We start from the raw sequence: 26899 nt of genomic DNA on the forward strand, positions 1-26899 counted from the left end.
AGTTATAAAAATATAATTTGAAACCCAATGTGTCATTTAGAAGTCTTTCTCTCATACAGCTCCACTTATGAGACTGGAATATTCCATTTCTTACTGAGCCAGTATTTTTTGGAAGATTTTATAAACCTATCATAGAAAAACCGTGCTGCACAATAATGGTGTAGGAATGAAACAAACATCTATGAATTACAAGATGTGGTAGGGAGAGCACTTGCTCTCCTAGAAGTCCAGTTGGCACACGTCACTCAGTCTTTGCCGATTTGTCAATACGTCAATTTGTCAATTAGATGACAATGTCGATTTGGCAGTTAGAACATGGCGTTCAAGATTAGCATTGAAAACGCTGCTCTCGATGTCCTCTAATGGTTGAAGAAACAGTGTAATTCTCTTCTTTAGCCTCATCACTATATCCATTAGTACAATCTAAAATTGTACTTATTTTTTATCACCATACTATTGACTAAAAGAGCCCATGCTCAAATTTTATATTTATTACATCATCTGCTGATAAAACATGATTTGTGATTTTGTACATACATGTTCACTTGATTTTTGACATTTCTTTTAAGATTGAATATTAATTTCCAAAGAATTTCATTTTGTTTCTTCTGACCCATGATCTCACACTTTCCAGCTCTTGATTTTGTCATTCAATGTTTTAACACAACTTTCCAGATACATGTTACCACAAATGGCTTTTGTCCTCATAGGAAAGACAACAGAAGGATCATGCAGACCTGAGTCTGAAACCCAGTTCTGCAATTACTAGCCTCCAGATAGAAGGAAAATTATCTCTTTGAACCCAGTTCCCTCGTCTGAGAAATTGGAATAATTTCACCTTGTAGGATGTTAGCTGGAAATCAGATAATATAAACTCATCACGAAACGTTATGTTTCCATTCTTTCTGGCCATGTTACATAGCTGTTAAAGGATATGGCCCTTCAAAACACTACCAGAGGCCTTCATCCTGATCAATAGGGGTCCCAATCTTCACTACCCATTAGAAATGTTATCCACCCACCTTTTTTGTATTTTGCCCAAAAGAATCTCATGTAGAATTGTGTAAATGCCTTTCTAAATTCAAAGTATATTTTATTTCTATCATTCTAATCTATTACTCTATAAACCTTATCCAAAATTTGTAACATTTGCTTGTAAGGGTCCCATTGTAAATATTAATGACCGTTTTGCTCAGAATCTTTATTATGTTCATGGAGCTTCAGTTTTCGTAATTTTTTTTTTTTTTTTTTTTTGGAAAACGATAGCCCCTGTTCTCTGGTAACTTTTCCATTCCTGACAAAATTTATCAGTGCACTGACATAAATTACTCAGACTTAGAAACAGGCTGCTTATCTCTTTGTCTACCTTGAGTTTCAATGTTCATATTTCTACTGCTTTGAATTTCTTCTCTGTTCATTTCAGGATTATTCTTGTCAAGAGGGAAAAGGCTGTAACAAATGTAATTTGATTAGTTCTTGCTCTTTGCTTTTCATTTGCTTTTAACATTATTTTTTATTTACCCCAAAGAGAAATATCTTTGTATTATCTTTTTCTATGTGCTCCAGAATCATGGCATCATTGCACATATGTGTGTATCTACATCTCTCCCTCGTTTGCTCAGAGATCCACTTTATTTAATTCTGTACATACAGAGACATGAACCCAAGCCCAACCCACCTTAGCAGGTGTCACTCCGGAGAGAATAAAGTACCTTTTCTACCCAGCCAAAAGCTGCACTGCCTGTGCCCCAGAACCTGGATCTGGTCCTCCCCAGCTCCTTGCCCTTTCAAGGTGCCTGAAAGGGACAAGGGAGGGACTGCCCGCCCTGCTCACCGTCATCACAAACAAGGAAATAAGTAGGTGTAGGGGGAGCCATGCTTAGGGCACTGCTCCCTGCTTCCTTCCTCCTCGCTTTGGAACCACCATCACAGGAAAGCAGCCAGTCCCAGGGAGGCCCCTTCCATGTCAGTGATCCCAGGGCGGCTGCTCACCACAGAGGGGACAGGGAGTAGGGCCCTGTATTCATCTCCTATTGTCCGGAGCCTCTGCGTTTCTCCTGCCTCCCACGCTGCCTTGGTCAGCAGGAAGTAAGAGGAATACTGCAGCCCCGTTAGCCTGCACACTGCGGGGGCTGGGGGCCTGTTTGTGCTCTTGAGGGTGGCTCTCCTCCAACTAACTGGCTCCAGGGGCCAGTGGGGCTTGACAGTAACTGTAGTGAGAATCATCTGCTGCTGCTGTTTATATGCCTGCAGGGGATGGGGAGAGACACCCGGAGTTCAAATGAGGCTGCAGGGCAGAGGGGAGAAGCGTGTGTATTCCTGGGTGTATTTCTCAGAGCAGCCTCAGGTAGCTGCAGGGGGAGGAGCAGGAGGGGACCAGGCATCCCAAGTGGTCTGAGCATTGAGCATCGCGGTGCTCAGCCTGTCTGTACCAACCGGCACGGACATATCTGGGGAAGAAGGGGGGCCACTCTGTGGGTGTCCCTGCTTCAAGTGCCATACCCCCCTCACTAGAGGAGAGAGGCACTGCCTTGGCCCCATGCGAGCCAGTGGGGAGCAGAGGGTGGAGGGCGAGGGCAGGGTCTCGCAGGGTCCCACCCTCCTGCGGCAGGAAGGTGAAGAGGTCCGAGAGCCTCCTGGCTGGCAGTTAGACTGTCTTCCGCTGGCTTGTGCACCTCCAGTGCCGTGATGATGTACCCGTCCAGGGGCAGCCCTGACTGCCGCCGAAGCAGCACCTTCTCCTTCTCCATGTCCTTCAGGATCTGCACGGCCTCTGTCTCCACCGTCCTCTTCAGAAGCTGGATGTTCTCTGCTGCGGGGGGTCTCAGTTTCCATCAAGTACACAGGAGGCAGTGGTGGAGGAGCTCGGAACATGGGACACTGGGGATCAATATTTTGCCACATCTGTTCTCTTTCCTTCATTCAGAACCGGTCCTTCTGTTTCTCTGCCTTGTACTCATCGGTACAGTCATGAAACAGCTTCTGACTCATCTCCATAAACAGCTTCAGCACGTTGTAGGTCAGCCCACAGATTGTCTTGTTCCAGTGGCTCTTGAAGTTCCTGTAGAGGACAAGGAAAATGATGGGGAGGACCTGGGCAGGACTGTCACTTACCAGGCTCATGATGTACTCATTGTTCTAATAATAAACAGCACATTCTGCCACCTGGAAATGGGGACTGGAGACACACTTGGCAAGCTGGCAGAAGAGTGGTTCTATCACTTTGCTGGACTCTGAATGTTCAGTGGCATCCAGAATCTCTTCTAGCTCATTCAGGAACATCTCCTCCTTGGGGCTGTGGGTGTTGGGCCAGAACTTGAGAAGTCCCACAATCACCAGCTCAGTGAGGCTACTTTCCTTCTCCAGGAACTGTACCAGGCAGTATGCCACCTGAGGGTGAGACACTCAGGGACTTGACCTTGTGAAGGGGAGCAGGACACAGATGAGGAACATCTTGCGCTCCTCCTTCGGGAGAAGGCAAAGCCATTGCTGATGCTGCCCAGGAGCTCCAGAAGTGCTCAATCCCACTGTGATGCTCCGTCTTATAGATGAACTTGTAGAAGATGTGGCTGATCTGCCTACAGATGGCAGTCCGGAGCCCTAAAATCTTGCCATAAATGCGATACAAGATGGTTTTGAGAAAGTCCAGCTCTCAAGGGTCCTCACTGTTAACAGGTCCAGGAGAGCAAAGACAAACTTCAGGTCAGTGTACTTCTGGGCTAATGTTTGGCTGGAAATTGGGAGATTCAAGGAAACATGAGAGAGACTCATACAGGAGCTGGAGATGGAACCAGGCGTCTTCCTCGGGGACAAGCTCGGCCCCAGTGGGATTCCACGAAGGTGGCGGAGCCTGGAAGAGGTTCACTGAAAACATGGTGACGGCCTCAGGGTGAATGGCCTCGGTGACAACATCGCAGCTGTGGGTGAAGTACTCTGCTATTTCTCTGAGCCCTGTCTGCTTCACCTCCTGGAATTTGAGGTCACTAAGTGGGTCTGACACAAAGTCAAAGAGGACACAGCACTGGTGCAGCTTCTGAATAAACACCTCCGGATCCTGGGTTGGCGAGTCTTCTGTGGCAGAAAGCTTCTCCAGCTCCCGGTTCTTGCCGAGGGGAAAGCAGGAGCCACTTTGCAGCTGGGTACTTGGGTACCTGGGTGCTTGATCTTGCTGAGCTGCCTGGGGGGCAGCGGCTGTTGCCAGGACTCTTGGATGACTGCAGCTGAGGCTGGGGCTGGGGCTGGGGTTGTGGCTGGGGCTAGGCTGGGTCTCCTCGGCCAGATATATGTGTGTATTTGTGTGTGTGTATGCATATATCCATGTGTCTGTATATGTATAGCCTCTCTCTGTGTGTGTATATATATGTACACATGTATTTATGTAGCTGAGAGAGAGGTGTGTATCCTTAGCACTGTTTTTAGCTTCCACACCTCCACTTGTTCTTGGCTTTAGCTTTCCTATCTCACTGCCTTCCTAGTTTGTGTTCCTCTTCTGAACTGGTTTTGGTTACATATCCTTAATGTATATTTTATACATAACATCCTCTGAAAATTATAGTTCATTAGAGATTTTGTGCAAGTGTTTAGATTATTTAAATACCTTAAAATCTTATTTGCTTATTAGAGAATCTCATCTCTCTCAAAAAAAAAAAAGACTTGCCTTTTAGAATTTTAGGTTTACATTTATTTTATTTAAATTCCTTAACATTTAAAGGTCAAAAATATGAGTTTCAACATGTAAAGATATTAAGAGAACAAGGTCACACAGTCCCAAAATTCAAGTCCCTTCCACCTCATGAATCTGCTCATCATGCTCACCCCAGTTTAAGTCCAGAGTAGAAATCACTTCATTAATCCCAAAATCTTCTGAGATGCTTTTCTGTTCTACTTTGAACACTGAGATTGAAATGTAGATTTGAGGCCATTTTCTGGATAATTGGACGTGAACATCTGTTCTGAAAAACATACATATTTGAGACCAAAGTAGTTTTTTATCTGAACAGTTGCTTCAGCTTCCCATTTCACTCTCTCTAGACATTCTCTTTGAAAAATTATCCAAAAGTTAAATTCACTATGTGAGAAAGTATGTAAGTTGTATACACTCCTAGAAAAATACAACCACATAAAGAATATACCATGTTCAAATTTCATGTTCTAATAGGAGTAAAAACAATACCCTAAATAACCAGGTCTTTAAAATGATTGAATCAAAGATGCAATGATAAGATTCTCATTATTTTCTCTATTAAATGAAAATTTTCATGAGGCACGTGCTCATTAAGTTTAATATACAGGAACTGATCACTTTAATTGTTGTTTAAGGGTTAACAATGACAGTGAATATGCAGTATTTAGAAACCAAGTCTATACTTTCAAAATACTGTGTGTTACTACAGCTTAAACCACAATGGCCAACATTACCTACAATCAATCTGACTATAGATAAATACAGTTTTAATGTATAAAAATCATCAAAAACCAATGCATAAATAAAGCAATGGAGGCTGTTAGCACTCACAAGTGAGAGCTATTGCAAAAATAGTTAAAATATTAAATTTGTGATATACTCAAAGTTGTGGAAGAGAGGTAGAGAATTTTTCTCTCAACATCCTCCCTCACTTCACCAAGGAAATACAGTATCTGAAATACTGCACAGAGATAAAGGCCATCCATTTTCAATCACCAAGGTTTTAAACTCTATTGCAAACAGATGTTTAAAAAAAACTTTCATTGTAATTTCATCTAAGTCAGTTTTCTTATTGAATAATAATCTATCCATTTCTTTCTTGTATCTTCCCAACTATTTGGGGAAAAAAACCTTAAAATATTACATGCATCTTTTTCTCCCATGAAATATCCCAAATTTGTTTAACTGCCTGACATGTCCTATAGTCACATTTTTAAATATATATATATATTTATCTGGGAACTATATAGTTCCCTCCAACTTTTAAATATATTTGTATTCTACTACACTTAAGCACTGTTATTTTACACTTTTTTAACTTTATCAGTGAATAAGAGTATATATCTAAAAAGTTAAAATAATGGTCTAAATTCTTTTACCACTGTCTCTCTTTTAAAGTAGTCTGGTTTTGACTACAGATTATATCTATAATCTTTCGATTGTGTGTTACTGGTCATTATGGGACCACATGAGATGGTAACAATAGTTGGCAGAAGTTATTCCCTAGTATTAGAAAATAAATGCCTTAAGAAACTCCATCTTACATTTTAACAATTACTACTATTGAAAGGTTTTGAGGGTTTACACCTTTCTTTATAACACATTGGATCTATTCTTGAATTACAATTCCTTACCTACAAATAATTATACTATTAATAAAGAAATACATCTAAGAAGAATAATTCCTTAAAAATTAATTTATTTGATTCATAAATCAGCCTAAGACAGTTATTTTCAAAAGGGCAAACCGATCTCTGCTAATAGAATAAGCAATGTTTTTCCCTAAATGAAAAAATCTATAACCTTAGCTTTTTATAGAATTACAATAAAGAAGCTTTCTCATTTGAATAAATATACAAACTAAAAATTTTTAAATCATGTTAATGCAATTTTAACTTCTATTCGCAACAATTTCTTAGGCTCTAAATCATATGTAACTGGGCACAAAAATTTTGTTTATTACATGTGGTATCTTTATCCACCATGATTTGATAATCAGTCATGACCTCATTAATAGCCTTTAAAAATCACTCAGAATAATCAATTATTTTGGAAAAACATTTAGAAAATTTGTTACTAATAGTCAAGAAAATTTCGACGACTTTAGTGTGCATTTGAAGTCTCTGTAATAGTTAGAGATTTGTTTGGTTAAATTCATGATCCAAAGTACGTATTTCTACCCTGTAACTTTTTGCTAATTTATTGTAAACAGAGTAGTCAAAAAGCATCCTCTCAAAATATTCTCTATTATATCAAATTGCTATCAAATAAGTGATAATAATAACTGTTTGCTAATTTAACTTTGACTATTAATGAGATAATCCTTTCAAATATTGTAGTAAGGAGAGTTTGCTGGGCACCTAAGGAATGTTAAAAGAACACCAGGAGAAGTCACACACAAGAGCTGGAAAGATTCAGACTGAAAAGCTTGGCTTCATGATTTTGCCTAAAGCAAGTTCTTCTCTTTCCTCTCAGCGCTGCAAATTACCATGGCTCAACTTGTTAGTCTACTACACGCCTCAAATTTTCACTCAGGCAAATCAAAATCTGATTTTTGAGAGTGTCAAAAGACCGTTTAAGTATAAATCTAGTGTTTTTACTTACTTGACCAAATAGATCAAGCTTATTCTTAATGAAATTAGAATTCCAGATTAGACCCACGGCTGTTTTTTGTTGGCCATTTTACTAAATGGATGAACTCTTTTCTGCCATGGGATGCTACAACAGAAGGTCTGAATTAATTTGGGCAATGATGAATCTGAGTCGTGTGTTCCCTACGAAATTGATTTAAAAATATAAATGCCCTTTTAGTTAAGGCAACCTAAATTGATCATCCTTGAAAAATAAAAAGATATTTTGGAATATTTTTTCCATCAACTGGACATATCAATTTAATGTTGATAAAGCTACACATTATCAACACATCACCAAATAAGTAAATACTTAATAAGTAGTGATCTGATGCACTACTAAAAATAGCTGTCATGAATACTATTCACACAGTGTCACTCTAACATTTAGTATTTTGTTTTGTGAGAAAATGACATTTGTTAAATTATTTTGATAATGTATTTTATTCTTTCAAATTTATATTTTTTAATGTAAATTGTATTGCTGTGAATACTAAATTTATTATAAGTAATTAATTTTTCACCATTTTTCTGATTTTCATCAGCAAATGTAATAACTGTGGCAATGAAATTTTACACATCACTCTCACAATACCTAAAAGATTTTACAAGGCATACTTTTACTTAACACAAACAACAATCCCCATGCCACTGCTTCATTTTTTTAAATCTCATAATTTATGTGATTTTTTTTAAAAAGTAAAAAAAAAAAATTTACTATTTTAGCCTCTCATGTTTTAGGAGTCCTAGAGATTAACATTGCAGAGGTACAAAAACACCATTTTGGTACCTTAAGAAATTAACTCTGTGCACCATGGCAACATTCTTGATGGGTCAATTTATTGGTCTTACCGTATAAAATATAATGTAAAATTTTAATCAGTTTTATTTAAATTGCTTACAATTTCTCCATTTGTGATTTCAAAGCGAAATAGTATCTGGATTGTAAAAGCACTGGGAATTTGGAATAGTTGGAGAACAGTAATTCAATCCGTTAAATCAATACTTTTCTTCACAGTATACTCAAGACAAACAGCTTATTGAAATGAGGGCACACAAGGAAGTCAGTTATGTCCACATAGACTTAAAAATAACAAGGAATAAATGATAATGTTCGAGCTGGCACTATCCTGACAAGGCATTCATAGGTTGTAAAGCAGTCTAGGATTTTTATGTAATGTGTCTGCACTCATAATAACTTTAACAGCTTTTACCAATTTGACCCAATGATCTAGCTTACATTTCCAAGAAATACAAGAAAAAAACTAATTTTGTCAATTTTGTGAAAAATTCAAGTTTATTTTTGATAGAACTGATTATGTAAATGAATCTATAATGTAATTCAAAATGTATCAGCTGATTCATCCCTTAATGAAACTGCCTATCAATCTATTACAGAAAAATAGAAACAGAAAAAAAAAATCTAAGTTTGATCACCATGCAAGCCAAACCAATAGAGAAATTATTGAATTTTTCTCAATTCATCAATTTAAGTGACCTAGGAAAGGCATTCAGTTTCATCTATTGACACTTAACTTTAACAAATTAATAACGTTTCCTTATAAGCTGAGTAATTAAATCATATTTAATGGAGGGTAGAAGAGGAGGCCAGAGAGTGAGACTAAGTTGTCTAGATTCCAAAGAAGAGGCACCTGGGATGATAAGAAAAGAAAACAAAACTAACCAATCTCCTTTAATTTACAGATTATTTATGTAGTCTCAGCACCTAAAATCGTGCTCACACGTAAACAGCATGTTCTGAGCAACTGTGAGGCATGGTGCAGTGACTTCATGGACATTCCATTATCTTATTTAATAAGTGAAACAATCATATAAGAACAATTACTAAACCTAACAGCATATGAGGCAGTGGGGGTTAATAACTTGTCCAAGTCAGATAAGTAATAAGTGACAGAGAGGGGATTCTGTCTCAGGTTTGTGTAATTCAAAAGTCCATGCTCTTAGCCACTGTTGTTTATCACCTCCTCATTATGAGTCCATTGACAATGCATATGGCTACAAAGTGATTATCTAGAATATGTGACTATATTAAAATTAATCTAAAAATGAATTTAGATAATTAGAAGTTTTTCATATGAAATATTTTTCTCACTTTTTAAAAGAATTTGAACATCTAAGATGCTTCTACGTTTTATTCATTGTATTCAACCACAGCCTGGAAGTCTAAAGTTTTTTCCTAATTTCAATTACTTGAGAAAGAAACAAAACTTACAAACTCAGTACATCAAAGGAGTCCAAAAGTTGTAAATTTGAATTACTGCATAATATGATCACCTTTTAAAACCCCAACCCCAAATCTGCCAAACTGGTAGTTTGGCAATAAGTGTGGAATATTTTTGGTTGATTAATGAATTTTTAAATTTTCAGTGAATATTTTGGAAAGATTGGAAAACACCAACAAACCCTAAAGTTACATTTATCAGCTTAGAGCTTACATGTGCTGGGTGCTTAATATGTCTGGGGTATTCCGCTAATGACTACTTCTGTTACTCATTAAAATGATGGTTATTACAAGTCATTATGCAAAAGAATCACCTGGAAAGTTCATTGAAAATGCATATACTAGGCTCTTGGATTCTTGTGGTAGATATGGTATGGGTCTAGGAATTGATGTTTTTAATGTATTCCGGTTAACACTGATGCAGGTGGTGCATGGACTCCTTTCAGAAACTGCATTAAATCCTTACAACAACTCTGTCAAGTAGGAATGACTATTATTCCCACTTCACAGAGGCGGTGTCTCAGGCTAGAGTTATACAGTTCGCTTAAAGGGGTCACATAGTCGAAATGGAGCAAAACTCTGACCTTGTTAGTGAACTCCTAAGCCCAATTTTTCTGAACACTATTATTCGTTATTTATGTTTATCTAAATTATTAGCTTTTAAGTCTGGCTGCTTGTTAATATCACTGGGGGAGTAGTTTGCTTATTCCTGAGCTCCACTCTCAGAGAGTCTCTCATAAGTGTTCGGCAGTTTCCACAAATCAGTATTTAAAAAAAAAAAAAAAACTAAGTGATTCTAATGTGCAATCAGAATGGGGAACAACTGAGAATCACTGTATGTCAGTAAAATTCCAAAATTTCTCATTTATCCAAGTTGGAAAGGCCATAGATTAGGAAATGAGAGAGAAGGTGTAGATTTTCCTTGGCTGTTCACTGCTCTTGTAGTTTATTTCAATACTGTTATAGTTGGATTGAAAAATACAAGCTCCAGCCAACTTCCTGTTGCCTGGTCAGGCTTACAGAGGTCACCATACATGTCTTTCCATTGACTCCAGGATTATAGTTTTTCAAAAAAAAAAGCTGCATAAATAATCTTTTTATATGAGCCTTGACATATACATCTTATTAATTAAAAACTAGGATTTTAATACTAAAATCTAATGATGCCATCTATTTAGTTTGTTAAAATACAAGAATGTATTTTAAAAATGTAAGCTGAATTAACTTCCTCTTTCCATAAAGTTAAGTAAACTTACTCAAGAAAGGGAGAAAAACTACCACTTAGTTAAGCTTTGTTTCAACTTTTCCATAGTGCGCTTTTTTTCATAAATCCTACAAATGTCAACATATAAGTCTTTCCTCATGCCCTCATAGCCCATATTATCCAAATCTCTAATTTATTTGTTTTTCTTTTTCCAGGAACTGAATACTTTAAAAATGTATTTTTAAATTTTTAAAATTTCAGACAACAGATATAGAACACACTGGCTTGCTCTGAATGTTTAGAGAGTTTGAGGTTATTGATATAAGCCTTGATATATATTCCAACAGAGAAATTAAAGTGTTTACTCAAATACCTACAAAGTGTCAGAAATCTTGGTGATGGCTGATTGAGTCAGAATGAGCAAAGGCAATGAAGAGAGTAAATTATGCACATACATACATTCACACATAGTTCCAAGGAGTCCCCTACATCAATTCCAGCTCACAAGTTCTCAATGTTATCTGGCTGAAGAGAAATATATCAATTAAATTCACACATTAAAAAAAAAATCTAGTCACTTACTCTTTTTGAAACCAATTAGTGCATTTATATGTTGGTGTTTTGTCTTATTTCAAAATGTAATGTTTTTCTCCACTGGGTCTCTATGTAAAATGAAATTTTTTATGAATTAAAAGATCTGATAAATAATATTCTGAGGTCAATTTTTATGTTGCACTCACAGGATTTTCAGATTTAATCTACATAAAATTAGAGTTTCAGGAACACTTATTTGTAGTATGTTTTTGCTCTTTGCAAACTTTACTGTAACTGTCAGATATTAAGCTTGAATTTAGGGACTTTATATACTTAAAAAACAATGTATAGAGATTTGATAGTCTCAAGATAACCAATTTTATCTTTAAACTTTCCATTGATTAGTATAAAAGAAATAACATTTTCCTCTAAGATAAAAGAAAACTTGTTCTTTGGCAAACGCCATTTAAATCAAAGGATTTATTGAACATCCTGAACCAATTATGAATCTGAAATGCCAGAAAGTTTAAAAAATTTGTTCAAATTTTTATTGCTGGTTAATATCAACGACAAAAACACAAATCAGTGTTGTTCGTTTAGAACCTAATTCTGTGTCTGCAATTCACCTTGGAAATTCAAAAAATATATGAATTCAAAGAAATACCATTAAAGAAGACTCCCTCTGATGATGTACTTAGGGTGCACAGTAGAACGAAAACAGTTGGGTTTAATAGCTTTACTAACAAATGACAAAATGACTACTTTGATTAAGTACCCTTCTAGGCTCATGCAACCCTAGAAGTTTCAAACTAGGTAAATGATGGTGATGAGTTAGGTAGATGAACAGATAGAGGTAGTTATGTCAGTTTTAGGAAAATAAATCTGCCGCCCCCAAAATATTATTTTAGCAAAAATAAAAGAAAATGAGGGAATGTGGCCAAGTCAGATAGGCGGTAAACATTAGTAAATAGTTAAAGAAAGGTCAATTCAAATTAATAAATTAAATGATAGGGTATTATTTTTTTCTCTCTTGGTATTACTGTTGTTTAGATTCTTTTTTTTTTTTAATTATTTATTTTATTTTGGTGGGGGGTGAGGGGAGAGGTGATTAGGTTTATTTTTGGAGGAGGTACTGGGGATTGAACCCAGGACCTCATGCATGTATCTCATGCACTTTACCACTTGAGCTATATCCTCCCCCTCTAGATTCTTGATAATAGTAAAATGAACTGTTTCAGAAATTATTTTGGATACCATCACAGGTAATATAACCATAATACAAAATTTCTGGAGAATAGAAAAAATAAACACTGTTAATTTAAACTGTTCAACACAGCTGAATGTCATTGATTTATCAGTTATTTAGTAAGTGCTCTACATTCTAGGAATGTCCCTTTCTTAATATTGCCTTACAAGTCAGTTTTGAGCAGTGTTGTTAAATAGAGGTGTTCTATGAAAATCTGTCTATTTTTAAATGCTGAAACAATTCAGATAATTGAAAAGACGATTAATTTGATAATTTTAAATCCATAGATTTGGCATGAACCATGGCTCAGACAATTGGACAAAATGTGTCAATTTTAAGTAAATTTAAGTTACTGCATCGCTGAATGTTCTAATTATTGAGAATACAGGACAAGTTCCATTAAAATTCAAGTCTTCACTTCATGAAAGTCACATTTGTTCATACTTATGAGCCCTTCTCGGGCTCTCAGTATGGTCCTTGTCTACTTGTTGGGAGTGTCCTTTTTCCCATGTTCATGATCTGCTTAATAGTTAAGAGCAATAGACTTTATGAAGCATCTTCTTTCAACATTCAACAGCTCTCTTTAATTGAAAGAAAATATGTCTACAGAGGTTAATGCAGATTTCATGAGCTTCTACCAGGATAGATTTGTGACTCCCACAAGTGGCAGAAAATAAAAGGCTCCAAGCTCTACATGATAATCCAAGAAGGATCAGTGACAGTTTATTTGCGTTTCTCTGGGGCTTTCGGGAGTCTTACCATCTTACCTGAAAAGTGAGTATGAAGTAAGAACCTTAGGCCTCCACTCACAGGTGGGATATCTATTTTAGGATGGAGGGCTTTTAACAAATCATGTCACCTAGGTGGCAATTAAATTCTACTTACTCTTATGGTTGACTCTGTAGGAAAAAGAAAAATATTGCTGCGGCTGATAGCTCCTCCTTTACCACTGAAGTGTCAGAAGAAACAGTAGGTGAAAGCTTGAGACTAAGCTGCAATTTGGGGAACAAAATAAAGGTAGTTTTCAAAGGAGCTGCAGTTTTTCTGGCCTATATGTTGGAGAAGGGTGTATCGCCTTCCGTAAAAAGTTAATGCGCTCTTTATCAGTAAATGTAATTTCCCTAATCTAGTCAGTTTCCTTCACTTGGATTGCCCCTTACGGTTAAAAGCATAGTTTATTTAAGATAACTTTCTAGTCTGAGGGATACTGCTTATGGTCCTGAAACAGAATGATACTACTACTTCATCCAGGTATGAAAATCTCCAAATTACCTCCATTGCTAGCATTTCATGATTCTATGGCCAAAGTGACCATTAAATCCTCATGTAACCACACAGCATATAAAGCTCCTTGGCATGAAAACTTGTTTTTTCCAAAATAACTCTTTTAAAATCTTTGGATGACTTTTATATATTACATTTTCAAAAGTTCCTAAGGGGACTGCAAGTACATTTTACTGTTGTGCCTTCCACATGTCTTACGGAGGTACACAAAAAGAGTGAGGGGAAAAAACAGACGTTGCTCGCAGTCTTACTATCCTGCTTTGATGATGGGGAGTGACTTTTGACAACAGGTAATCAGTTCTTACTGCTTGAGCTCCAGCATCACGGAATAACCTTAAAAATCCTAATGAATTCTTGGAGCTCCAAACTGTGTGTAATGCTGCCAAATCCGAGCCTCCAGATTAAACCATTAATGGTGTTAAACCATTTTTTTAGGGTCAGTGAAAAGTGTACATCAATTTGTCTATATATAGTATGAAATGCATATGAACTCTTATATAAGGAAGGTCAGACTGAAAAAAGAAATTCAAGAAAACAGACCGTGTTCCGCTGTTTTCTTCAATTGCTCGGATTGTATCTGACACGGAAGTCTCCTTAGGGTGAATTTGTATAGAGACAAACACATGAACTGTTCCTGAGCTGGTAAGACATAGTCAGAAAAAGAGACTCTGGGAGGAATTCTTTTGTGGAGGATGACTGTAAATGAAAATTAAACTATATACCTATGTTGTATATGAAATGTATAATTCTTCTGACTATAATAGAAATCGTATAATTTCATGGTTCACTAGTACCATCCCCAGACACGTTCCCTTTGTTGCTTAACTTTTCTCACTCTCTGAAAGGGAAATAATGAGAAAGGAGATGTCTAAATGTTCATGTTAGGCATTTTTTCTGAGCTAATAAAAGTTTATTTTATCACTTAATTGGCTTTTCTCCGTAATAAGACAATAAAAATCTCAGTGCTTTGAGGCTGCTAAACAACGCCCATCTAGTTGACAGTCTCAAGAATTATTAGCAAATGATGGTGTTAGGTAAGTGCTATGGGTCAAAGTGTGTAAATGTAACTGCACCAGGACTGGAATACTAATGAATGTCAACAACCATTTCCTTACCTGCTCCCAATTTGTAATTCTTGCCCTGGTGGCCCTATATTACAGAAAGAATATTGTTTTCCAATTTATAGTTAGAAAGTCATTGGAGTGATGAAGACTCTGTTCTTTAAGTAGGTATTAAGCTTATTGTCTTATTTTAAAAAATGCATGCAGCCCCGGAAAGGTGTATGAATAAAATGATCTCTTTTAAACAAATTGTAGTTTTATAAAATAAAATGTCATATCTTATATAAATAAATACTTACAGGTTCAGTAAAAATCAGACTAGTAAGAGGAAATTCTTTCAATGTATGGCTTTCATATCAAATTTTTTTTTTAGAAATTTAGTTTAATAGGAGTTTATGGTATGAGTTCATTTATGTCATAGGCAAAGAAACACCAACTATTAAATTCAGTCATTCAGTTCACTCAAAACAGGTTTCAAAGCAGTTTCCCTAATATCATGTCACACAGTATTTCCAAATATGGAACGATACAACTCATTTTACCTGTGAGTTATGGGCTGCAGACAGTACAACAATCATCACCCAAATTAGTTGGAAGGTTAAAGCCGGGAGAGAGGAAGGGAGTGAAGGACTGGTTTGCTATGAGCTTGCCTTCTGCTTATCCTTGTTCTAGATTTTTGTCTGTTTCTCTCACCTGGTTCAAACCACAAATCTGTGCACTAAGGTAGATATCCTTACTGTAACCCATGAGGTCACGGTACGTAGCACTGGAGTGGGGATTCAGCCTTAAGATTCTGCGTCTTCCTTCGGACAATTTCTCCCCAAAGCTGAGATGTCCTGAATGCTGGTTCTAATTTTGTTACTCAATGAGAAAGTTACTTCTTTTTCGGTCCTCACTATCTTTGTGTAATAAGGAGACAGAACAAAGATGTTTGATGAAAATATCTTCCAGTCATTATGTTTTTGTTCTGAATGAGTAATCATTTGTAAGTCAACCTGAGGCTGGCTAGTGACATACTATGGCCACCAGAGGCAGCAAAATAACATCTGTGAAAGGACAAGCTAACCTCAGACCCCAATCAATGCAGTCAATGCAACAATTTCCTCTGAAACTGAATTGCAGCTTATAAAGCAATTGTGCACAGTCACAGTAAAACTGCAAGATAAGGAGAGCATGGTGTTGTTTTTACAGTTTTACAGGGGAGTGAGATGTTGACCCCGACCTAAAGGGATTTAGGAGTGAATTATTTTTTCCTTTGATAAGGTGACTAGATGGCCTCTTTTTTTTAATTAAAGTATATTTGATTTAGAGGTGAATTTTAATATTTCAGTAAGCACAAGACTGACAGTAAATTTAATGAATCAACAACACTTCACTTAAAAGTAATTTCACCAAATAACAAAGCCCAATTTGTTTCGGTTAACATCACGGAGCATTAGGAGGAGGAAAGTATTGGTTTCAAATTCAGCAGATTAAAAAATAGAAAAATGCAGAAACCATGAGAAATGGTTAAGATGAATGAGGGACAGGCAGAGGTCACTCTGTGAAACTACAGCACAACTTAAACTATTTACTCATATGTCAGTATCAGATTTAAAACCATACTTTCAATTAAATTTTTGAGTAGAGTTTCCTCCATTTGTCTAAAATAGTAAAATCCTTCTAGACTAAAGCTGGGTATGGATTTTCCTCCTTAAATCCAATCAAATATTCAAAGTTTAAAATTGTAGGAGCTTCTGAGAAGATATCGCAAAAATTTATAGGAAGGAAGGAAGGGAAGAGAGAGGAAAGAAAAGAAGGAAGAAAGGAGAGAGAAGGAAGGAAAATCTCTTACTTGAAGCCTGAAAAAGCAAAGATTTCATACACTTGCCAAACTTTAGATTCCATATCTCTTATTTGCATACCTCAAAAAATTAAAAGAATTACTTGGAAGTATAAATCTTCTAGTCCTCATGAGATTTTCCAGCTTTTCTGACTTCTATACTGATATTTCAAGTTGTTTATCAAAGACAATATTGATATTCTCATTGCTTGGATATGAATCATGTGATTATAATTAAACAAAATTAGGAAGAAGTTCCTCTTTATTCTACCATATTATGAGGTAAAACTTGAAGAGTAAAGCTTGGATGCTGAGTCTACATATATTGTATTAAATGGTTGACAGAGATTTAATGATACAGCAAAAGTACTCGAACCTTCCGTCTGCCCCACTCACTTCACTTGTATTTTCCTTATTTTAAAATGTGCAGAGGATAGATTTACACCAAAACATAGATTTTGTCAGATTATGTACAATTTAACAATCTGACGATTAGTTCGGGCATTAGTTATTAAGCTTGGCTAAATTGAATATTCATGACACTGTCATGCTTAGGTTTTTAGCTCCAAGAATGTACTTGGCAGTTTTTGAAGGAGGTTCATCTTAGTAATAGGTATCTTTAAAATTGATAGTTCTAAATAAATTTTAAAAGATTAATTAGTACCTATCCACACTCACTAGACAAATAGAATTATCCTTGCTTATTTAACAGTCAAATAACTTGATGTTTGCCAGTTAGTTTTTAAATATCAGTTAACTGTTCCTCACATACATTTCTGTTCTTCACAGTATACAATCAATTGTAGACACTCAGTGTGAAGCATTAGGATAGTTTCTATCTCTGAGGAAATAAGAAGACTAACCCATAGAGAAGTTATGTAAATTTGAGACATGAGTATATTTCACTTTTTAAATTTACCTGATAATGAAACATCCAAAAATTTGAACAATTAACTGATTCTCGTATGTGGAAGATCATTGAGTTGTGGATTTTGCTATAGGTTAATGGCAAGTCCCTCACATAATCCAAGTGAAATAATTTGGACCATGTAAGTTAGTTCCAAATTTACATAGAAAAAAAAGCAACGGAAGCCAATAAATAATGGTGGGCCCCATCACCCATCACGTACTGTAATGTCTTACACTATCTTGAAAGTTTTTGCACCATCTGCACTCCCATGACCTGATGAACTCTTTAGCTGAAGGATTTTAGTTTGTATTTTTACCGTGTGATCTGTCTGGACTCACTCTTTTTGTGACTGATAGGTTTTTTGCTTTCCTGTTCAACTCTGCAATCAAAGGGAAAGTCATGATTTTCTTTCACACAACAGAACTATCTTCAGCTACATGTAGAGGAAGGAGACTAGGATAAAGGTCTATTTTCTTCTTCCTTCATAGCTGAGATTTGCCGGATACTTAGAAGGACCTCTGAAGACTGTTGCTCAAATCCCAAAACTGTTAATTCCCTTCTAGCTGCTACTGGAATTCATGTGTCTGGTGACAGGAAGGCTGGAAGGACAATTTCTGTACATACACTTCTGGTCCATGCCTTTCAAAAAGACCTAAATATGACTAATTTTTTTAAACTTTTGCAATGGAAAAAATGACATGGCCTCATTATAGTAAGACCTGCAAGATCCTTAACCTGGGTCCTTCACAAATAATACGCCTTCGTGTACAGATGAAAACAAAAAAAAACTACAATAAAGATTAAGTATAAATATAGTTCAGAAAAAAATTAAGCATAAACATAGCTCATCTCCTTGCTTTGAGCCAGTAGGATGTCACCACTATTTCGCTGATAAATAACTGAATTCTGAATAACAGTCTTTAAGCGAACTGCTAGGAGGAACTATGGGTGACAACAAAATAACAGCTTATCTTGTTTAAGCTTTGACACAGGTGAAGTGCTTTCACCTACATTCTGTTATCACTTTGTCTGACCCACCAGTGATTCCACACCTGCTTGAAAGACCTGGAACCATGAAGTCAGCTTTCATAATAAGACTTCCAATGAGCAGTTCATAACTTATTTCAAAATTGACCTTGGTATTTGCTTAAGGGTATATCTCTATGCTTTGGGGGGAGGGGGGTAATCAACTCAATAAACCTTCCTAAGCAAGGTTTTTCCAAAAATAATTTGGGCAATGAGAAAAGAAAAAGAAAATTCTGTGGATTTAGATTCTTTTTCAACCGCATGTCATAAATTATGTGTTTCTCTAGTCTTTGAGTCTGTTTCATGTGTGCATGATTAGCATTGGCCAAAGGCAGGACTGGGCCTCATTGCCTAATTATGTGGTTTGCTCCCTGGGGTTTGGGTTAAATCTTACACAAGCTGAAAACTAAAAATTTTAATGACATTTTTGTTTTCTTTAAACAAAGTATTACTGATTGAATTAGGTCTTTTCTAAAGACTAAGTGTAACTTTCTCAAGTCTATGAATTTTCTCAAGCTTTACAATCACAATTTAGAAAGTTTATCAACTTGCTTGGAAAATTTTAAGACCCTTCCCTTGAGGAGTCTGAAATGCAAACATAATATTTATATTATTTCTGTTATCTCAGCGGGAACAAAATACCAAAGGTATTGAGAAGGGACTCTCATGTTAGTGTAAACAGCTCATCAAGTTTCTTCTACAAAACTGAGTAATAGAACAATTAACAGTTTCCTTTCTCTGCCAGCGAAATGCTGGCAGCCAAGTGGTTTGACTGACAATGTGATACTTGTGTATTTGTATAGCCAAAGAGTTTTTAAAAAATTATTGCAATCCCCGCTGTTTTTCTCTGTACAAAGTTGAGGATTATGTCCAAATTAAAAAAAAAAAAATCCAATTCACCAGCACCACCCACCCCTTAGATCTATCGTTTGTCATTTGGAAGAGAGATTTTAGTTGTGTTTTTTTTTTTTTCCATGAATCTGGTTTTATAAAAAAAATCACACTTCTGTTAAGCTCGTTGAAAAACCCTACTTTTTGCTGTATGTGTTCATGGACTTAATTTCATCGAAATATTAATATTCACTGTGTGCTAAGGAGTGTCATACTGATCTCACAGTCAACAGTTACTGATAGAAATGTATACATATACAAAATATGTAAAACTAATGACCTAGATGTTTCTTTCATTAGCTAGCACAAGTAGTTACAACTTGTAAATCTGTGTCGTGTGTCTTTTAAAGTCTGTAACGTGGTGAAGTCCTATGCTTGCTGTTTTTATATCTGTGCCTGCAATTTATTATTCACTGAAAGCAGCAAAAATTGAGAACTGTTCAAAATTGTGACGACTAAACAGCATAAGTCCATGTGTATACTTTTTATAAATACTTGTTTTCATGAACTGATTCTTGTACTTGCCCCCCTCCCCCCAAAAAGCTGTCATTTGTCTTAAGCATAAATTTAAAGGTAGTCAGTGAGAGAATCTCGTGAACTGAAGTGGGAAGAAAATATCTATTCTGTTATTTCTATTCTTTCATTTTAAATCATGTGGGCATAAAAATCAAAACATTCCTATCTGAGAGTAAAACTAATGGAAAATATAACCAGAAGTGGCTAATATGGTGAATTAATGTTTTATGCAATTTAAAGGACATTTGACTCAAAATAAAAAAAGTGAATTTCCAAAAGATACGGGACGCTCTTGCGAAGCCTATTCAATGAGATACTTGGATTAGGTGCACCATCTAGTGGTCAAGTTTCACACTGACAGTACGAGTGCCTAAAGACCCCTCGTCCTGGTGCTCTACTTTGAATACACATATGTGTAATTATTATTTCAGAAGTTCTGATTTTTTATGAAAGTACCTGAAAAATATTCTATTCCTATAATCACACACTTACTTTACAAAGGAAAAGCCTAAATATATAAATCAACAACTGCCTCATGTAAAACAAGGATTTTGTTGTTTAATTCTCAGTTTTACCATTTTAGTACTAATTTAAAAAAATAGAAATATGAAAAAACTGCACACTAAAATGTAAAAACATACAACACTTCCATCATTGCTATTCAAGGTTTATAAATGACAACACTTGTGGAGTTTGGCATCAATAGTACTGTTTTTTAATCAAACTTCATAAAGGTAATTATGCTTAATAAAGCGTAAGCTGTCTCAAACATGCATTTTTCTAGCGAGAATAATATTGAGTAATTCTACTTAAAGTACACAGTGGCTTTTCTTGCAAGTCATGGATTAACCATTTGTGAAGCTGTGGGTATTTTTGTTGGAATTGAAGTAGCCCTGAGTAGAAGTAGGGGTAGACAAGATTGAATTTGAATTTTTAGCAACATTTAAAATTTTAAATTAGAATCACTGATATTCCAGAAGGAAAAGTAAATACCCATATGGATTTTAACTAAGAAATTTTCATTACGAAATTCCACTTATTTATCCTAATATGAAATAACAGCAGAATAATCAACTTAACATTCTCTCAAAGATTAAAATTTTCTTCCACTTTTCTTTCTTAGCATGTCCCAAGAAGAAATGGCCCAATGATTCAGATTCTCCCTAACTTGAACGTTAGGCACATGCAGTCCTAGTCTTCCCATGTTATCTTCACAGTCCAACTCATTAAATAGAGCCCAGAAGGACTTCCTGCTCCAACAAATGAGACTAATTAGAAAAATTAGGAAAGGACTTGGAGATTCCTGCACTTCTGAGGCCACTGAGAGGCTACAACGGCATCCTGGAATTAGCAAACGAGATAAAAGCCACCTGGTTCTGAGAAAGACAAAAAGACAAAAAGACACACACACACAAACACACACACACACACACACACACACACACTCTCTCTCTCTCTCTCTCTCTCTCTCTTAAAGCCTCACTCCCTGGCAATAACATGTCTCCACACTTACACTCAGATTTTATGTTGTTTTGTTGCAATTCTAGATCACGAGTGATGTTTAACTACACTAGTTTAAATAAAAACAAACAACAGCAAAACATTAAATGTGAAAGATTCACTATCCCAAGGGCCATATGTGATATTCAGGTATGCATGTCTCATTAGTGATGATCTAAATGCGCTGGTATTTGCTAAAAACACCAGCCTTAATATTCCAGAGTAAAAGTTGTCCTCTCTCAACCATTTTACAGGGTTGAGAATGATTACTAACTAATGGTTGAAGAAGTCAATCAATGAACCATGAATCAACAAAGCCAAAAATACATTTAGACTAAAGGAAATCACACTACTGTGCAGGAAACTATAAACCATACTGTTGTGAACGAAAATACTACAAACCATATCAGTAAACAAAGAATGCTGAAACCAAGTCATCAGCGGCTGCCCCCACCCCCCAGTGAAGACCAGCCTGCAGCCCAGCCTCTGCAGCCACTCACAATGGTGCACCCCGAGGGGACTCAGAATAAGAAAGGACAGGATACTGGCCCTAGATAGCGAGGTGCTTGTCAAAGGAATGAATTCAATGAGCCCAAATGTTTGCTTCCTCCCATACATAGAAAAGCGCTTAATTCTTTAACTTGAGATGCCTGGTTTTCTTCAATTAACAAGTAAGCGTGTTATGTTTTTCCAACTACCTGGTCTTTGTGGTAAAGCTCCTGTATATCCTAGCTCCTCCCCTACCTCTTCGGAGCAGGCCCTCAGAGCGATCTGGGAGGCTGTCATCCTGGCTTGAGTCCTCCCCCTAAATAAAACATAACTCTCAACTTTTAGGCTGTGCATTTATTTCAGTCGACACTGTAATGTAATCCTAGATAATAATTATCACAGTTTCAAAGAACTAACTTGTGTACAAGGTCAAAAAGATATTCAGGAAAGTGTCGGCATGAGCCATGGCGAGAGTCACCATACAGCTGGGTTTTCCCAGAACAGTACTGAGTTTCTCAGTTTATGATAGTACTGTCCTTCCTCTCTTTCTGAGTCCTCATGTTTTTCATAAATAAGGAGATATGACAGAGTGACATGATCACTAGTAATGAGAGAAATAATGAAATTTAAACTTTCATATTTCTGAGACTGGATGGAAGGGGGCAGGTCACAGTCATTCAAGGAATGCTACGGCAATTAACATCAAAATGGTGAAAGATTCAACCTCCAGTAGGCCTTGAGGCTCAAGATGATGAGAAATTTAACTTCTAGCAGATCTTGAGATTCATTATATGCTCATTGTAATATATTAACATGGTGAAAGACATGCCCACAGGCACCATGGCAGTCCCAGGGCTAGCCACAAAAGGTCAAAGGGTGGGAAATGGCCAACTGCCTGGGAATCCCAGCCCCTTCCCTAGGCTACTTAGACTAGACCTTCCACTTATTAGCATATAAAGCCACCAAGCCCTTAAAAACCAGCAACATGGTGCCTCGGGGCTGCCCCTCTCTCTCCCTTTTTGAAGACAGCCCAAACACTCTAAGGAGTGTGTACCTACTTTTAATCTGAGCAGCCAATCCCCACACTTTGTAGCCTTTCTCTTGCCTTTCAATGTATCTCTCTGAATGAATCTACCTTCATTCAACTGTGGCTTGCTCTTGAATTCTTTCCTGCGTGAAATCAAGGACCCCACCCTTGGCGGGGCATGTCCTAGGGGCTCAACCGAGACCTCGGACACAGCCCTTCTCACGCCCCACATCTGTTTTCCTGCATCATTTCTATCCAGTTTTCAGAAAGAAAATACAAATGTGTGGCTAACAGTAAGAATTTTCTTTTAAAAAATTTAAAATTTAAATTTATTTATTGTTTTTGCTAACTTTTTTAGGGGGGTAGTTATTTTTTTAATGGAGTTGCTGGGGATTGAACTCAGAACCTCATGCATGCTAAGCATACACTCTACCACTGCGCTATATCCTCCCTTCTGAGAGTTTTCTTTCACATTCAGTGTTCTTTATGTTTTCAGTTGATGCACATCTAACAAAAATTTGGCAAAATACCTGCCCACCATATTTTTGAGTTCTCACATACTTGATATAAAACTTTATTTTTTTAAACAAGCTTTAACCCCACCCCACCCCCCCAAAAATAAATGTAATGTGATTAAGACAAATTTGGTAACTAGAATGGCTTTTTTTTAAATCATAATTTCCCCTAGAAAGGAGATTTTTTTCAAAGTTTAACTCTAATTTGAATAACTCTTATTAACATATCCAGCAAGTTTTGTGTTATTACATAACAATAACTTAGAAAAATCCAATGTAAAGAACTGCTTTTTGTTTTATTTTGTTTGTTTTGATTTGTTTTGTTTTGCTAGAAGTGAGGCTTTTGTGGAGTTAATTGAAGCCATGAAGCCCTAAAGCGTTGAAAAGTTCTCCTAGTCAGTCTAAGCAGGCTCAGCCCGGATCTGGCCGGGTCTCCAAGCAAGGAAAGACGGCTTCAGAATAAACACTAAGCCCCGAGCACAGGGAGAAATCAGGAAACAGCAAAGACTTGATAGACTGATCAGGGATCTTGCCGGTAGTTCTAACGTGTTTGTGCCTAAGGGTTTCTTCCTCTTTCCAATCTTAAAACATGGTTTTAGGAACCTGGGCTTCAACTGACACCATACATTGTATTCCTAGCTTTTGTACTAAATCTTTCTGTCTGATTCTATACAGGCCTTCTAACACCTTTACTTTCAATACTTGTATTAACCACTAGATGGCAGTGTAATGCAAATTATAAGCCAGGCAGAAAAAAACGAAGGGACTAATTTTACTTGGTGAATTGTTTTTCTAGCTTTCATTTCCTCACAAATATTTTTTTTTTAATCTATGAGCTGGATTCATAAGTGGGACCCTGCTATTCATGTTCCTCATCCCTCATCAAGTTTTTTTAAAATTACTATGTTAAGTTATAGGAAAAAACGCCTTATATACATAAAAGTAATTATTTCCTAGCTACTTGATCACAGCAGGAATCTATTATTTGTCATTTTCAATCTCAATGTTAAATATTGTAACCCAGAGAATATTAGAAATGTGTGTGTGTTAGAATTATATAAAAATTTATATATTACTCTTTTCTAAGATAAGAAAATACATTTTTATTTGAGTTACCCTGTATAGTCTATTTTTCAAAATAATTAAAAGGCAAAAAGAATAGCCTTTCCTTAAAACCTATTAAATATGATTTCATCTTTGCTAATTGGAAATGCTCTTTGTATGATACAAATGCTCTGAGAATTGTGGGTTTGAAAATGATCCAGGCTGTAGCCAGCCGAGAAGGTCTCCAGCCTTAGTGAGCTCCTCTGCCCGTAAGTCCCGCCCCAAGCCCACCACCTCCAAGGAGGTTAGGACAGCCCTCCGGGTTCCCCCCACAGCCTTAAACGTGTATCTATGTTATTTACTTTTCTCTTCAAACTACTCCTGAACATTCATCTTAATTTTATTTCACTGCTTTAAGAGTATGCAGCAAAACTGAAGGGACTCACTCAGGGTGAAGTCCGGCAGCTCCACACATTTCAGTGGTCTTTCTCAAAATCATGGTGGTAAACGTAACTGATTTTAGGCAATGGAAGGAGGTAAAACACAAGCAGTAATAGAGACTCACATTTGAAAGATGAAATGATACATCTGCATTTATTGTGGGTCCTGGATATGTTTACAATTCTGTTCCATTTACTGACTGTAGATTAACAGCTACTAGGAAAGAACATTTTGTCACTAGCGTCCACAGTGTACGCATAGCATTTTCCAACATTTACACAAATTAAATTTTAGTTTTGCTAACGACTTGAACAAGCGTTTATGATTAACCTCTACATCCAAAATGTGATTCCCTTTCTTGTCCAACACTTGTTCCCTCAAAACTGAGAAGAATCGAAGAGAAGGGGGATTGAGACAGCAGGACCCCACGGGGCCCTCCTGGGCATAAAACCCTTCCCCTGTTTCTTGTTTGTAGGAAAATGGCTTTCAGCTTCCTAGACCTTCCAAAGGGCAGATTCAAACAGTTACTAATTAGGAGAGTGAGGGAATGCAGAGAGAAACAACAGTGCAGCAACGAGACCTGGGCCTGTTTCCTCCTTGGGGGATGTGCATACCATTTGATACACATCTCTGAGTTCTTCTAAAGGAGCTAAGGCCCCCCCGCCCCCCACTGGGTGGAGGATGGTAACTTCAGGCTGAGCACAAGCCTAGTTGGAACCAGAAAGCTGATGACTGAGGTTCCTGGAGCACCATCTCATTACCTCACCACCGGCCAATCAGAGGAGGGTTACACACCCTACAGCCCTTTGCAAATTTTGCTCAGAAAAACTTCTTCCCTGAAACCCACCAGGGAGTTCGGGTCTTTGGAGCACGAGCCACCCATTCTCCTTGACTTTCATGGAAAGAGTTTGCAGAATTGCTGAGGCTATATTTTGACAAGAGAACCCCCCCCCACACACACCCCATTGTAATAAACATAGCAATTACCAGCAAGGGATCGCATTCAGTCTACTGCTGGGAGAAGTTCAAGAGTGTAAAGAACTTCAAGGGATCTGAGGTTTTGCTCTACTTTCAAGCAATCACGTTATCCTGCTACAGTTTCATGGATGCTTGCAAAAGATGCGAGACTCCTGGCTCAGACCAAAAACATTTATCTTGCCCCGCACAGCAAGTAGTATACATTTCATATGTTTCACGTTCATGTTGTTTCTCTGGTCTCCCCCGCAAGTCTCGTGGAGTAATCTGGTGATTGCTGCTCATGCAATGGATTTATGTCACAGATGAGAAGCCCTGAGCTTGGGGAACCTCACTCTTTTATAATGAGCTGCAAATAATGAAAGCATTATTTTTATTATATGAAACAGTAAGCACTCTGCTCCAGAGGGAGACACTATGCAATTTTCCAAGGATGTTTGCTATGCAAATAGCCATGAAAACTTACTCCCGAAGAAAGTCTGCAGGCGCCTTTGCTCACGAGATACGCAGAAACGCAGAAAACCCCTGTAAGGCAGAAGTTGCTTTCCCAGGGCTGGTGCAGGCATGCAGACAGACTGATAACTGCAGTGGAGTGGGAACCCTGAGAACGCCCCGCCCAGCACTGCAAATGCCACACTAAATACAAAGTAATGAAATTCACTGCTGGATAAATTACAAGTCAGCGGTGTGCTGAGAGTAACAATAGCGACAACCAAGTCACACCAGGCTTCACTGCCGACTAGACTGCTTCAACCCACAGACTAATCGGCTGACGGAAGAGAAGTGTGCTCATACTGTTTACCTCAGTCTCTCCTGTTATGCTACACATGATGTCTGGCATTTAATTAAAAATGACAA

The 26899-nt window shown here is 37.0% G+C and overlaps 1 pseudogene; it reads right to left on the reverse strand.

The window, feature by feature from the left end:
- Window positions 1-1926: 1926 nt before the first annotated feature.
- LOC102540766 (serine/threonine-protein phosphatase 2A 56 kDa regulatory subunit delta isoform pseudogene) overlaps window positions 1927-26899 on the reverse strand; it is a 37331-nt pseudogene continuing 12358 nt past the window's right edge.

This window comes from Vicugna pacos, chromosome 12 (assembly GCF_048564905.1).
Source record: "Vicugna pacos chromosome 12, VicPac4, whole genome shotgun sequence".
NCBI classification, from domain to species: Eukaryota; Metazoa; Chordata; class Mammalia; order Artiodactyla; family Camelidae; genus Vicugna; species Vicugna pacos.